We start from the raw sequence: 15,385 nt of genomic DNA, 5'->3' as shown, positions 1-15,385 counted from the left end.
GGAGTTCTACCAAAGCTGGGAATTGACTGGCTGATACAATCTAGAAGCTTGTAGCCCCGGCTCATTAATTACAAAGTTTACCAAGAAAATAGGAGTTATAATATTCATGATTTATCAGAATAATAATTGTTTTACAAGGAGAACTCCAAAAAATGGTGTCCGCGTTAGCTTGTTTCTAACATGAGTACTATTGTTTTATGGCTTTGAACGTGCTCTATTGCTACTAGCTATTTTTGTGCAAAGGTAGCTTCCACTATGCCATCGCAAAGAGATGATATATCTCTGGTCTTTTATAAAATTCTGTTGGCATGCAGAATACTCCCGTACTCGGATAGTTTTTACTGTGTTTTGCTCATTACCTCCCTTGTTTGATGGTTGCTCTGAGGCATTTTACTGGCTGCTACTCTGGCATAAAGTGGAGGGTACATTGATCTTGCTTTTTGCAAGGATTTGATGGCTTGTTTCACTTCTTATTTCCGGGTTTTCACTCATACTCCTACTGGTTTTTGGCTTGGATCAGCAAACACTACTTGCTTGGACAATGAAAACTTGCTAAACTCTCTTATTTAGTCAAATTTTCCATGGTATTTTTTTGGCTTGTTTCATGTATAAGGTTCTTGACTCAAGCTGATGCTGGATTTGACACACAATATAATGTTTTGCTCTTTTTGCTGGCTTAATCTTCTGGCATGGCAATTTTTATCAAGCATGTAGGGCCTTGGAGAAATTCCATTTTGGATTTCTGAAATATGAAGGTTCTTCACAACCAAGCTTGCTGGATTTTCATTAGTTGAACTTGAATTGTTTTGGTATCTACTTCTTGCTGCTAGGTTTTAATATGATTGGTTACTGACTTTGAAATACGCTCTCTTATAGAGTAGGTTTTGGTTCCAGGGCTTAATTTTAATTCATACAACATGATTGTACTTACAATACAAAGCTTCTCTAATCACTTTAAAGTTGTACTTACAGGTTTTGGTTTAACTTAGGGTTGGTTTGATAGGTTGGAACTCTTTGATACAGTAAATGGCTACTTGAAAAGTTAGATCATATGGGTACTACTATGAAAATGCGGTTTTGACAGGGATACTTTAAGTAAAAAATTTTAGAATTTTTTCTAATAAAGGAAAAGAGTACTATAAAGGAATACTTTCAAAAGCATGTGTGAACTACTTAGAGTTGCATGTTTTTGCTTGGACACTGCAACTCGGAAATAAGTGGAAATACTTAAGTTTTGCTTATACTTTTAAATACTATTTAGGAAAGTAGCTAGTCTAATAAATTTTAAGTTTGACATGGATAACAACTGATAGGTTCTTTGAAGCCTACCATACATAGCCAATTCTAAAAAATCTATTGTCTTGACTATATGGATGCATGTGAGAATTCTATTTTGACTTAAAAAGGTTTAGCTTGTTGCAATGCGACTCTGAAGACCCCTGATGATTCAACCAAAATGACCTCAACATCTCTACTTCTTTTGTATAAAATCATTAGAATGATGCCTCATTCTTTCTATGTTGTACTTAAATGAATAAAAGACTGATTTATTTTTGTACAAGTCTTTGCCCAGTTATCTAAAGCCAATTGTCTTCTAAACGTTATGTTCTTTTGTGTATATGTATCAAATTAAATACAACAACAACACACACACACACACACACACACACACACACACACACACACACACACACACACACACACACACACACACACACACACACACACACACACACTTTGTTTTGTTTTAATGTCACACACACACACATGCGCACGCACACAGGCGCACATACACATGCACACTCCCACACACATTTGTTTAGGGTGTAATATCACACACACACACACACACACACACACACACACACATGTACACACTCATGCACATCTCTCTCTCTCTCTCTCTCTCTCTCTCTCTCTCTCTCTCTCTCTCTCTCTCTCTCTCTCCAACTCCGACACAGTAAATGATTGGATTGTTGACACCATGCATGGCTTTATGGAAAATTAAATTTTCAGACGTATCAACATGCTAATCATAGCATACGGTCGTTAAATGCATCGTACATATCCACATACTTTTTGTGATTTGATCTAACGGATCTCATATTTATGGGGAGAGAGAGAGGGATGTAAGGCTTAGCTAAGGCAAAAAATAGTTAAGTTGTGTTCATAATTAATATATTAAGTTAACAGGCTAATTAAAATGATGGAGTAATACATGCAAGCAATGCAGGTGGCAGATGCTAATGCATCCACATATGTAGCTAGGGTTAATGTGCATGAGGAGCTTTAGGATAAGTGTCTACTCCATGTGGCATGCTAGGCGTAGGCATACTTCCCACTAGAGTGTTTGAGAATAGCACCATGAGGGGTTGTTCACATAGGCATAGGATGGAAGTAGGTTTAAAACCCTAATGAGAGAGAGAGAGAGAGAGAGAGAGAGAGAGAGAGAGAGAGAGAGAGAGAGAGAGAGAGAGAGAGAGATCAACACTACTGGTAAAGATTCCCATCTAGATCCAACAAAGAGACACGGATCCTATTTTTTTCAAGTAGACCAAGGTAGAAGGTATTGTTTTGTCTTAACAAATGCTACCTATTCATTTTGTCTATGTTTACCTACTTTCATGCTCCGAGCAGAAGTTCATGCCATTTTACTGAACCTAGGGATCATTTTTTCTTCCAACAATGTGCGGGTTCTAACATAGTTCATTTTGGAAGTGGCCCGACGCACCGTAGTGTAGTATTAGACATACAAAGATATATATATATATATATATATATATATATATATATATATATACATATATATATATATACATATATATATATATATATATATATATATATATATATATATATATATATAGAGAGAGAGAGAGAGAGAGAGAGAGAGAGAGAGAGAGAGAGAGAGAGAGAGAGAGAGAGAGAGAGAGAGAGAGATAGATAGATAGATAGATAGATAGTTCTATTATCGTCCTGGGAGGTCAAATATGACCTATGGGACCAAATGAACATGTCACGTGGTGTGAGTAGAGTTCATAAGTGACTCTCGATGCTCAAAAATGGCTAAAATGAGCGTCGCAATAGAGAGTCCACATCGTGGTTGGGAGAGGAAGGTATGTAGGGAGAGCTCATGGCTGAATATATGGGGAAAAGAGGACCTAATGTGGTCAAAAGCTGAGCACTCAAGTAGTGTGTGGTACTCACTCTCTCGCACTTGACGAGGGCATAAGGTGCAAAGTCGATGACACTCCTCGCCAGTGCCCCAACGTCCTGTCTCGCAGCGTAGAGAATGGGAGCTAAGACGAATGGAGGCAATGGTGCGGATCGCACTCAACAGGATGGGCTCAAGGATGTAGGAATGGGTTCGGTTACCTCGTTCTGAGAAGAAGAGAGATTTGTAGTTTGGGGCAACGTGTGTGGTGTAATGGCTGAAGCGAGAACCTCTGGATTTCTCCCAAGCCATGATACATTGGCGTTGTAAGAAGGCCTCATTAACTTGGGAGTCGATCGACGCATCCTTGACCAAGTGACATGCATCCCATCTTCCAAACCATTTCTTGATATCAAGCATCCACCCCGAACTTAGTATTTTGCTCTTGCATGTCTTTTGAACCTTTTGACTTGCTTCATATGCGATTCTAGGAAGTCGATGCAAAGGGCTACGTTGTGTCTTACGCATGTACTCCACAACCCTTTCCATGCCCAAGACCTCAATGGGAAGCGATCCGGACTCAAGAAGTAAGAGCATGTAGGGTGTTTGTGTCTTGACTTGGAGAAAGTTGGTGAGAAAACGCTTTTGGACATTCTCAAACTCTTTCCAAGTAGACTTCCCGATGCTTCCACCCCACACCTCCACTCCATAAAGAAGCACCGGTGTCACCAATGTGTCAAAGAGGTACTTTTTGAGAGCCGAACACTTGATCTCTCCTGCATTGCACATGTTCTCAAATGCATAATAAGCCCTCTTTCCGGCTTCCAAGCGACGCATTGCACAATCCTTCCATTTATGATTGGATGGAACCTCAAGGCCAAGGTACTTGAAGTGATCTACCACTTCAAGTTTCTCATTGTTGTATACAATGCATGGATTTTCGTCATTGAGGGTCTTTACAAGCATAACCTTGGTTTTGGATCCATTCACGATCAGCCCGCTATGTAGGCAAAAGCGTTCCAAGACACTCATAAGCTTTTGTGCATCTTCTAAGGTATGTGCCAAGAGCACTACATCATCGGCATAAAGCAAAAGCATGATCACCGCATTTCCAATCTTAACCTCTTCTATGCCTTCTTGCTGCATAAAATCAAGAACCATGTATTCCAATTCATCAATGAGTAGCCCAAAGAGGGTTGGGGAAAGTGGGCATCCTTGTTTGACACCAATAGTGCTTGCAAAAAATTCTAAAATTCCATCTTCCATACGTAATCGACATATCACTTTTTGGTAGATGCGAAAGACTGCATGCATAAATTCTCTCGGCACTTGAAGGCTTTGCATACGTCTCCAAAGATTTCCTCGTGGTACCATGTCAAAAGCTTTCTTGAAATCCACAAAGCAACAATACAACTTTTTTCCTTTCAATCGAGACGCTTCCATAAGAACTCGAAGAGTGACAAGGTGATCAATAGTGCTATGATGCTTTCGAAAACCTGGTTGGCCAAGCGCACGTTTGCCATTCTTTTCAGCCCATTCACTTATCTTCATCTCCATGATACATCCAAATAACTTTGCCATCAAAGAACCAACCATTATAGTGCGATAGTTGTTCACATTGTTTACATCTCCTCCTTTGTGCAAAGGTTTGATCCAATTTGCACTCCAATCATGAGGCATGCCATACTGAAGTGCAAGGTTAAACATATCGCATATCCAATATCGTGTTTTCTTGCTTGTCCATTTAATCATTTCAGCCTTGACACCTTGAAGGTCACCTGCCTTGCGAGTAGCAAGTTTCTCAAGCGCGCGGCATACATCTTCAATGGTAAAGAAGGGAGACATAAATGGAAGGGAGCTACAACCCTCCATCTTATCAACATTGGGTTTCTCATAGAGGTTCTTACAATGCATATACATATCCTCAAGAGTCAAGTCACCAAAGCTCTCAACGCGCTTGCCTTTTAGATTTTGCCAAAACTTGCCACATGCATGTGCTTTCTCTTGTGCTAAAAGAAGTTGTTTTTTGACTTCCCACCTTCTCCTCTTCTTTTGAACAAGTGCTTTATATGTGTGTGAACATTCCAAGTAAACTTCCTTGTTTTTGATTGCATCCAATCTTAGCAAGTGTTTTCGGGCTTGACTACATTCCATGTCAAACCATTTCTTCTTGGTGCTACCCTTCTTAGACCTTTTGCAAGACATGTGTTTCACCGAAAAGCATTCCTTCGCACAAGAGAAAATTACTTCTTTGAAAACTTTCCACTTGCATTCTAATGTTGGGCTCCCTTGATGCTCTATCATGCTTAACATTTGGTCCACCATATCAGCATATATAAGTGCTCGTTTGAAGTCTAGACGTAGGTACAAATGATTTACATCATGATTGGAGGCTACATGCTCGGGCCGTTTACCACACTTGAGGTCAATACATAACATCCTATGATCCGATTCCGGATTCCATTCACCAAGTGTAAAGCTTTGTATGCATTCTAGAGTGGCTTCTGAGAACAACATATAGTCAATCACGCTAGCACCATTGTGCTTTCTACATGTAAAGTCATTGGTGCCTTGCCATAGAGATACACCATTTGCAATGAGCATTCCGGTACTATTGCACATATGTAGAAGTGACTTTCCATAGTGATCCACTTCTTTTGCATCATTAGAACTTCGATTATACATGTATGAGTCATCCACTCTTCTTGATACATGCGGCATGTCGACTTGTTGTGTGTCGTGTTGTAACATATTTGTGCGAGCATTCATGTCTCCAAAAACAATGACTTCACCTTGATCCTTGTAATGAGCAATGTCTTCCTCTAGTTCAACAAAGGGCTGATCTCTATCCATATTCAAGTGAGCATAAAAGTTGGAGTCATAGTGAGGAATGTAGCAGCCGGCCACAAACATGACTTGACCATTTGGTGGGCTGATTTTCAGCCATAAGTAGCGTTTATACTTATCTTCTTTGACAATGGAAACATCTTTCAAACCCTTTTTGGTCATACATGCTACGCCTCCTTGGCCTCTTCGTTGCTTTGCATTTTTGGCCGACATCAAAGAATGTACATCGTATTTGTCAAATCCAAGAATTCGTTGCGCATCATGCTCCCATGTTTCGACAAGAAGTATCACATCGGAGTCATTGGTAAGCTCATCAATGCCAATTCCCGCATTCCATGGATACCCGTTACAATTCCAAAAGCTTATTCGCAAGCGTGAGTTGGTCTCATAGATCATGTGTCCCTATTTGTTGGGTGGACTTGCATCCTCCTCAAGTGACTTTTCTTCTTGAGATGATACCTTAACCTTCTTGCTTCTTTCCTCGTATGCTTTGCGACGTACATTTTGTTGCATAAGAGTGCGATCCTCATATACATTACAACCCGTTCCTTTGAGGTAGATCCAACCATTGTCAAGGATGATCTTTCTCTTTACCTCATCAGCCATGGTACATACAATAGGTCTTTCTCCCGAGCGAGGGACTCCTTGTTTTCCAACTCGATGTGCACCATAAGCCATGATTCCTGACATGCCAAAGTGTGTAGCAAAAAACTCTTCAATAGCAACCGCAAGAGAGAGAGAGACCTAGAGAGAAGAAGAGAAAAAGAGAAAAAGAGAGAGACTATTTTCTGTGCTAATGACGCACAGGTGCTACGTAGTTCATTTTGGAAGTGGCGTCGCACCCCGTAGTATAGTATTAGGTAGATACAAAGAGAGAGAGAGAGAGAGAGAGAGAGAGAGAGAGAGAGAGAGAGAGAGAGAGAGAGAGAGAGAGAGAGAGAGAGAGAGAGAGAGAGAGATGAAATGATATATTAACGTCTTCAAAAGGCCAAATTGACCTATGAGACAAAAGAGTTTACAAATGGTGGATATGATACAGTGTTTGTGTAAAAGACTGACAAAACAAAAAAAATAGAGAGAACTAAAAACTTGAAAAACAGAGAGAATTGAAAAACTGAAAAATTGAAACTGAACTGAGCTAGAGCGAGAGAGAGAGAGAGAGAGAGAGAGAGAGAGAGAGAGAGAGAGAGAGAGAGAGAGAGAGAGAGAGAGAGAGAGAGAGAGATTAGAGTCTTATAGGGCAATGGCAAGAACAAAGGTAACTGCGAGGAAGATTGGCAAAGGTCTAGGTTTAGCTGCTAAAGTAGGGGGCAAGTCGGCTAGGAAGAAGAAGAGACCTCAAAAGCCTATGAAGATATGAAGGCTCCAAGGATGAAGATGATACAAAGAAACTAAATATGTTCAAGGAAATTAGGAAGGCTCATAAATGCATTGAGATTATTGTACCAAAGATTACCTTTTACAGGCTGGTTAGGTCAATATGTGAAGAGGCATGTTTTAGCACAATGAGGTGGAAGCCTATTGAAGTGTTGATGGTAGCATGATGCAATTGACAACCCCAATGGTTGCGAGCAATACGCAGTCATTCATACACCAAGATCTCTCAGAGGTGAACAAATTAACTTTCTTATAGATTGTGGTAGCACTCTTTCATTTCTTTCACCCAGATGTATGAGGAAGCTAAAGCTAGATAAGTATCCAACAAGCAAACTAGTTGTAGAGTTAGAAAACGGCAAGGAAGTAGTATCTCAACACTCTGCAAGGAAAATCGACTTTGATCTAGGGAGACACCCAACTTCTGCCCAATTTTGAACCCTACCCTTTGGATAATTTGATGGGATACTAGGGATGGACTGGTTAAAGCAAAATCAGGCCCACATCCATTGTGCACAAGGGAACTTTACCTTTACAGATAACTTGGGTAATGAAGTCTTAATCTAGGGGGAAAATGGGAGACCTAGGGCTACTCTAGTTAAGGCCAAAAGACTTTTGAAGGGACTGAGAAAAGGGCATCAAATTTATTCGGTAAAGATCAACAAGGTGGACCAATCAGATACCACACTTCGACCAAACTGGTTGAGGGAGTATGATGATGTATTCCCTTTTGACCTTATGAATCTTCCACCACATAGAGAGGTAGATCATGAGATTGATACTATCCCTGGATGTGAACCTATCTCAAAGCGACCTTATAAAATGTTACTTCCAGAGGCTATCGAACTCAAGGAACAACTTAGGAAACTCATTGAACAAGGATTCATTCGACCCAGTACTTCTCCTTGGGGTGCACCAGTTCTTTTTCAGAAGAAGAAGGATGGGACCTTAAGGCTATGCATAGATTACCGTGGACTGAACTAGGTAACTGTCAAAAACAAGTATCCAATTCCAAGGATTGACGAACTCTTGGATAGATTTCATGGTGCCAAAATGTTTACAAAGATTGATCTCAGGTCAGGATATTACCAAATCACGATCAAGGAATGAGACATTCCAAAGACAACCTTCAACACTAGGTATAGACACTACGAATTCATAGTAATGTCTTTTGGTCTAACAAATGCTCCTGCAAGCTTCAATCGACTTATGCAGGATATTTTTAGACCTTATCTGGATGATTTTGTCTTGGTTTTCTTTGATGACATTCTGATCTACTCTAAGAATGAGACAGATCATGAAAAACATGTTCGCAAGGTACTTGATCTTCTTCGAGAACACCAACTTTACGCTAAAGAGAGCAAGTGTACCTTCTGCTCACCAAAGGTCAGTTATCTTGGATTTATCATATTGGCCGAAGGGATTTCAATGGACCTAGATAAAGTCAAGGATATCGTTGATTGGCCTCGACCATCCACCGTCAGCGAAGTAAGAGGATTTCTTGGGATAACGGGATGGTACAAGATTTTTGTCAAGGACTATGCACGTATTGCTGCACCTTTGACGGAACTCCTGAAGAAGGGAATGAGGATTGAATGGAAGACCGAGCACAAGTCTAGTTTTGCTAAGCTAAAAGAATTCTTGGTCTCAGCTCCTATCTTAAAGATTCCAGATTTTAGTAAGGAATTTGAAGTAGCGATCGATGAAGTATTTTCAGCTAGTTACAGGCCACAAGAGCTTAAAATGGATTTTTACTCAACCTATTCTCAATATGCGACAACGGCAATGGATAGAACTCTTACAAGAATATGCACCACAGAAAATCCTGCTGATCTACTTACAAAAGGACTTCCCTCAGAGAGCTTTGCGCATTTTTGCAAGCAGTTAGGTGTAGGGTAGTACATCACTTATCTACATCTCTTGTATATTAGCTTGTATAGTAGCTTCTCTCACACTTAAAGTACCACATTGGACCAGGGAAGGAAAATGTCGTTGCAGATGGACTTAGCCGGAAATCTTTTCTCAGAGCTATCTCTATTCCAATAACCCTATCTGGGATAGAATTAAAGAAGCATCTTTGGTAGATCCAGAATACCAACATATAGTATCATTAGTCTAGCAGAATAAGATGCCTGAAGCTAAAGATTACTCTCTTATGGATCTTTGGTAGATCCAGAATACCAACGTATAGTATCATTAGTCTAGCAGAATAAGATGCCTGAAGCTAAAGATTACTCTCTTAGGGAGGATGTCTCTACTACACACATAGACTCTGTGTACCCAGAGACCCAGCTTTAAAGAAGACTATTCTGTATGAAGCACACAATAGCCCTACATCTGGACATCCAGGTTATGCTAAGACTCTTCATGCCATTAGAAGGAGTTAATTTTGGTCCGGGATGAAAGGAGACATACTTCCCTATGTGAGGAAATGTCCTTCTTGTCAGTGGATAAAAGCTGAAAGAATCAAGTTACTAAGGCAACTTCAACCTCTTGACATACCCCAGATCAAATGGGAATGCATTAGTATGGACTTCGTTACAGGATTACCTTCTACAAGAGGTTATGACTCTGTATTCGTGGTTGTTGATATGCTCACAAAAGTGGCTCATCTAGTACCCATAAAGACAACCTTTACTGCTTCGGATATTAGCTGAGTATTCATCAAGGAAATTTTTAGGTTACATGGTTTACCCAAGCGTATCTTCAGTGATAGAGATGCCAAGTTTACATCAAAGTTTTGGACTTCTCTTTTCCAATCTATTGGGTCACAATTAGCCTTCAGCACAGCGTATCATCCGCAGACAGATGGGCAGATTGAAAGAGTAAATCCAGTCATTGAGGACATTCTCAGGGCCTATTGTTTGCAAGAGCCAAAGAAGTGGTTACAATATCTTCCTTTGGTAGAATATGCTTATAATTCTTCCGAACACAGAAGCATTGTAATGTCACCCTTTAAATCTCTTTATGGACAAGACTGTTTAGCACCACTGAACTTCTCAGATCCAACTATCAAAGTAGAAGCCTCTAGGAAGATGTTAGAAGATATGGAAGCTCAGACTAGAGCTATTCGCCAAGACATTCAGGTCGCTTGGGATAGACAAAAGAACTATGCAGATAAGAACCGTTCGGAAAGAACTTTCAAAGAAGAAGATAAGGTTTTTCTACAGGTCCAATCGAAGAAAATCAACTTATCACTAGGCAGATACAAGAAGCTAAGCCCAAGGTATTGTGGACCATTCGAGATCGTTAAAGTTGTGAGTGACCAGGCCTACAAGTTAAAGTTACCTACAAACTTAAAGGTTCATGATGTATTTCATGTCAGCCTATTCAAACCCTACATTTCTAACCCCGATCAACTCTTGGACTCAGATCAGATAATCATGCTAGCACAAGGAGTTCTCGAGCTCCAACCTGACTATGTACTTGAAACAAGGGAAAGGAAATTACGCAACAGAACAATCACGGAGCATCTAGTAAAGTGGAAGGATTACCCTGAATAAGATGCAACTTGGGAGGACGAACCAACGCTCATAAAAGATTACCCAAAAACATTCTTGAGATGAGGACATCTCAAATGTTTCACGTTGGGGAGGTTGTAAGGTCTCTGACCCGACCAACAAGAACACCATTGTACCATGGAATAAGCATAAAGCAGTTTTCCAAATTTTGTCGGTGCCATGATGTTCAAAATGTTATAAAGCTTTCAAAAGTGAATTAAAATAATTTTGTGGAAAAATCCTAAAAATAGTAAGTTTTTGGTCGCCCGACCCGTCTAGTTTTAACCGTCTCGAAAAACTACACCCGTACCCCGAATTTTGAAAAAATGCATTTTTGGACCCCGAGGACTGCTAAATAAGGCAGGTACTCGGACAGGTACATCTTAGTTAGAGCTTAGTATAGCAATTTACGACATTAAATTCTGATTCGTATTGCTCGTTTTAGCCTAAAATCAAAATTTCCTAAGGTTGTGCGGGGAGCACCAGGGTGAGGGGGCTGTGTGGGAACAGGTCCCAGGCCACTGGGAGCTTGCTTTAGGAGCTAGCAGGCGCCCTCTCATCTCTAGGGAGTTGTGGGAGACTTGCCATGCTTGAGAGAGAGTGTGAGAGTCAGTTAGACTAGCTAACTAGACACTTGGTAGGCATGTAACTGAGTTGCCTTGCATGAGTTGAGAGCTCCCTCAAATGCATTTAGCAGCATGGTTCAATTTTCAGCTTGGGAGAGCCTATATAAGAGTGTGCACACACACACACACACACACACACACACACACACACACACACACACACACACACACACACACACACACACACACACACACACACACACACATGCACACACACACACACACTCAGTACACACACACACACACCTTGGGGAGGTGCTGCCGGCACACATAGCTTTGGAGAAGAAGCAAAGGAGGGAAGTGCTGCCCGATTCTCATCTCGAGAACTCCATTGGCTCAGAATTTCGAGTAGATTTCAGCCCTAATCACGGTAAAATCAAATTTATTTTATGCTTTGCTGCAAATCTCTCTATCATTCTCTTAATCTCGCAACTATTATGCTTAATTATAGCTAAATTACTCAATAGATGCTTCTAATTCTCCATATCATTAGTCTATTGCATAATCTTAATCTAATTGTTAATTATGCAAGAAATTAACCTCTCCTAATCATAGAGTAATGCATGATTAGTAAGAAGAAATCTTCCGCTAGTCATCATAGTAAATAAATGTCAAGCCGACAATGAAGTGGAATTGGTCAATTTCACCCTATTACCACACAATGTTTGAGTAACTAAGTTAGATTCAATCTGTTCATAGATTAGGATGTAATTAAGCGTAATTAATCCATCATTAATCCACTAGGAAGAGAAAATCCTCTCACCTATGCATATGAAAATTCTGCATCTCTCTACTTACGTTAGGAAGGTGATTGAGCATGCCTAATTCACCCCTCTAGTAATTTGATTAAGTAGAAATATGAAATTCCTAATTACATAGACCAAGTATTTAACTTTAGAGCCAATTCCCGTAGGAATAAGTAAAGTACTATCCATACATTACTATGTCTTGAAGGAAATCTAACCCTCTCGTATAAAGGGAATTGTTAAGTGATTATAATCTGTCATCTTGGTTGTTATGGTACTCTCGGACATTAGTTCTTTTTCTCCAAGTTTTTCAATTAAGTAATGAGTATAAAATGGCCCCGGTAAAGAGAACTCGCTTCGGTGGTGCCCACGACAGCGAGGCAGGAACAAACAATGTGAATGGGAAAGGGAAAGCTCCCATGGACGACCAAGTACCGGCCAGCTCACGGGTCAATGATGAGGAAATGGAGGAGGTAGGTCACATTTTAATTCAAGTTTGTTTAATTTAACATTGCATACGATATGTTAGGAAAGAACATATCCCTAAACATGTTGGAGAAATCCGACGAAAACCTCGGCATTTGAATTGAAATGTATATTAAATTCTAAGTAGGAAATAATGGTTGTTGGATATACTATTTGAGATAGGAAAGAATGTCTGCTCGGAAAAATTTAGCTCGGCATGTTCATTTCTATTTCCAATGTTGAAACTAGTCCTGATCTCCCTACTGATCACATGGGTCGGCTCGCGATGATTTCGCAGTAGATAGAGATACTATCTTAGGGCCATGCACATAGGGTAACCATTACGGACAAGTTAAATGAAACCTTGAACAGACTTAGATGGAGATATGATAAAGTCCTTGTACCCAGTAAATTTATAGACAAGAAAATGATGGAGATTTTTCTTATACCTCCATCAAAGACACATTCAAAGGTAAAGATTGTGGAGGTCACCCATGATGTCAATACTAGGGCCATATCTAAGCAAGAAAATCAATGTGCAAAGGAGAGGAAGAAACTAAAAGAGAAGAGATTAAAAGCTAAGAGATAGTAACACATGAAATTGATGTGAGCAACAATGAAATTCTATTATCAATGAAAGATGGATAGAAAATGTACCACTAGTAGATGGTTCAAGGAGACTTGTAATTGATTTTGATTATATGAATATATTACAAGATTTAGATGCACAAATAACAGACTCAGTTGTCTATTTATGCCTAGAGTATGACTCATTCACTAGCTTCATCATACTTAACTTCAGGCTTTAGATTAGAAAATAATTCCATTAACTATTTTGTAGTTTGATCAAGAGCCATCTTCTTGAACAAAGTCAGCCAAAAATATATATTATGGATTCTCAAAAATGTATGTCCTTCTCAGAATGAAAAACACCCCTCAAGGCATTAGAGGAGTGGTTTGCCCACTGTTTGATGCTGCAAGTCACAACAATAATTTTTCCATACGAGAGCAACCACCATTGGAACTTGGTTTGCATTGCACTTGACAAGCCAATTTTCTTGACTCTCAACTCAATTCAAGGAACCCATCCAGAATTAAGACTACGAGTTTTCAGATTTTGAATTTGGATTGATGTGGGATAAGGTATGCATGCAATGACTGTTTTAATATAATACAAAATTTATCTACTTACAGCTGCATAAAAAGAATGTTGCATGCATATGGTAAGCTATGTGGAATATTTGAATCGTACAAGGCGGACATAAAATAATTCATAGTTTTGAAACAAATGGTGTAAGGTTTCTGACCGGACCAACAAGAACACCATTGTACCATGGAATAAACATAATGAAAAAAGTTACAATTTTTAGCAGTTTTTCAAATTCTGTCGGTGCCATTATGTTCACAATGTTATAAAGCTTCCAAAAGTGAATTAAAATAATTTTTGTGGAAAAATTCCAAAAATAGTAAGTTTTTGGTCGTCGGACCCATCTAGTTTTAACCGTCTCGAAAAACTGCACCTGTACCCCGAATTTGAAAAAATGCATTTTTGGATCCCCAGGGCTGCTAAATATGGCAGGTACTCGGACAGGTACACCTTAGTTAGAACTTAGTATAGCAATTTATGACATTAAATTCCGATTCGTATTGCCTGTTTTAGACTAAAATCAAAATTTCCTAAGGCTGTGCAAGGAGCACCGGGGCTCGGGGGCTGTGTGGGAACAGGTCCCAGGCCACTGGGAGCTTGCTTTAGTAGCTAGGGGACGCCCTCTCATCTCTAGGGAGTTGTGGGAACTTTCCATGCTTGAGAGAGAGTGTGAGAAACAGTTAGACTAGCTAACTGGACACTTGGTAGGCATGTAACTAAGTTGCCTTGCATGAGTTGAGAGCTCCCTCAGATGCATTTAGTAGCATGGTTCGATTTTAAGCTTGGGAGAGCCTATATAAGAGTCTGCTCACACACACACACACACACACACACAAACACACTTACACACACACACACCTTGGGGAGGTGCTGCCGGCACACATAGCTTTGGAGAAGAAGCAAAGGAGGGAAGTGTTGCCCGATTCTCATCTAGAGAACTCCATTGGATCAGAATTTTGAGTAGATTTCAGCCCTAATCACGATAAAATCAAATTTATTTATGCTTTGCTGCAAATCTCTCTATCATTCTCTTAATCCCGCAACTATTATGCTTAATCATAGCTAAATTACTCAATAGATGCTCTCTAATTCTCCATATCATTAGTCTATTGCATAATCTTAATCTAATTGTTAATAATGCAAGCAATTAACCTCTCCTAATCATAGATTAATGCATGATTAGTAAGAAGAAATCTTCTGCTAGTCATCATAGTAAAAAAATGTCAAGTCAACAATGATGTGGAATTGGTCAATTTCACCCTATTACCATACAATGTTTGAGTAACTAACTTAGATTCAATCTGTTCATAGATTAGGATGTAATTAAGGGTAATTAATCCATCATTAATCCACTAGGAAGGGGAAATCCTCTCACCTATGCATATGGAAATTTTGCATCTCTCTACTTACGTTAGGAAGGTGATTGAGCATGCCTAATTCACCCCTCTAGTAATTTGATTAAGTAAAAATCTGAAATTTTTAATTACCTAGACCAAGTATTTAACTTTAGAGCCAATTCCCGTAGG

This window comes from Adiantum capillus-veneris, chromosome 14 (genome assembly GCF_014529385.1).
Source record: "Adiantum capillus-veneris isolate H3 chromosome 14, ASM1452938v2, whole genome shotgun sequence".
Taxonomy (NCBI): domain Eukaryota; kingdom Viridiplantae; phylum Streptophyta; class Polypodiopsida; order Polypodiales; family Pteridaceae; genus Adiantum; species Adiantum capillus-veneris.
Note: the sequence above shows the minus strand (reverse complement) of the source record.